Source organism: Formica exsecta, unplaced genomic scaffold, assembly GCF_003651465.1.
Source record: "Formica exsecta isolate Colony F162 unplaced genomic scaffold, ASM365146v1 scaffold1296, whole genome shotgun sequence".
NCBI lineage: Eukaryota > Metazoa > Arthropoda > Insecta > Hymenoptera > Formicidae > Formica > Formica exsecta.
The window spans coordinates 34,080-35,774 of record NW_021848628.1 but is presented as its reverse complement, the minus strand read 5'-3'; positions in this window follow the sequence as shown (position 1 = coordinate 35,774).

Sequence of the window (1,695 nt, the reverse complement as noted above, 5' to 3'; positions counted from 1 at the left end):
AGAATTTCCCCTTGCAACTCCTGCAGTTTTCGCAGCGTCTGTTGAGCGACGTGTGGCCTAGCATTGTCGTGGTGGAAGATGACGCCTTTTCGATTGGCCAAAATCGGACGTTTTTCTCGAATAGCTGCAGCGAGTCTAGTTAGTTGCTCACAGTACTTGTCCGCCGTGATTGTTTCGCCGCGTCGGAGCAGCTCAAAGTAAATAATTCCCTTGCGATCCCACCAAACACACAGCAACACCTTCATCGGATGCAAGCCAGCCTTTGCTACGGGTTCTGCTCCTTCAGCTGCTGTTTTCCATGTCCTCTTTCGCTGTACGTTTTTGTAGAGAATCCACTTTTCATCGCCTGTTACCATTCGATCTAAAAAAGGCTTTTTTTTGTTACGCTCGAGAAGAGAAAGAGCCACAGTCATACGGTTTGGCTTATTCCTTTCAGTCAGGAGATGCGGCACCCATGTATCAAGCTTGGAAACGTATCCAAGCTTTTTTAAATGACGAAAAGCGGTTGAATTATCGATGTTCAGCTTCTTAGCAATATTCTCAGTTGTAATCCTTGGGTTTCTTTCCACTAAGGCATGCACAATGTTATCATCAATGCCAGAAGGCCGTCCAGAGCGGGGTTGATCCTCCATGTTGAAATTACCATTTCGAAATCTGCCAAACCACTTTTTGACTGTTCGGAGAGCAGGAGCGCGGTCTAAATAAACGGTTTGAATATTTTTTTGTGCAGTCCCAACACTCACGCCTTTCCGAAATTCATATAACATTACATGCCGCAAATGCACCTTTTCGTTCTCCATTTTTAATGATTTCTCTTATGCACAAATGGACTTATCTGAACAATGTCTGACGCTAAATTGACATAAGACAATGTCATCTATTCGGTGTAAGCAACAATTACCACACGAAAACAATAGAACTCCGCCATGCAGTAACTTAATGCCGTCTATGAAAATCGGGCACGAACTTATGCAATCATCCAATATGTACATATATATATTAATTATATATATGGTTAATTAAAATATACAGAAAGAGATAATAACTATTATCTTGTATATCTTTGAAAGTGAGTAGAAAAAAATTTGTCTAACAGAAATTACACGGTACAAAAGTGATCATGTTATGGTTATAATAATGCATTTTTTTAAATGGGGTACATCTAAAAATCTATCTTAAAAATTTGAAGGTCAGCTTTGTTTTTTTAATGAAATGTTATGTTTAGTACTTATTTTTTGATAGAGCGGCTATTAACAAGAACACAACGATGTACATAAGATTATTAATAGTCATTAAAGCTCAATTTTATCACAAAAATATCTTATTAACCATTACATAAAGATAAAAACAATTTCTGACGCTTCTACAGTTTTTCGAAAAATTGTAATGTATAAATATTGCCATTGAGATTTTCTTCGATGACATAAAGATCAATAATTTTATCATTAGTAATGTATACGATGTATGGATTTTTAGTCCTAGTCGCGAGAGTACTATTTATATTAATGTTATCGTTTATCATTGTATGTAAATTTATTACAATGTCTTTTATATATAAATAATATTTATTTAAAAAAAAGCACTACTATCATAAGACGTTTCTGTAGCATGTAATTTCTGTTAGATAAATTTTTCTCCTACTCTTATAGTTTCAAGAATATTCAAGACAGCAATAATTATTGCCTCACTCTATAT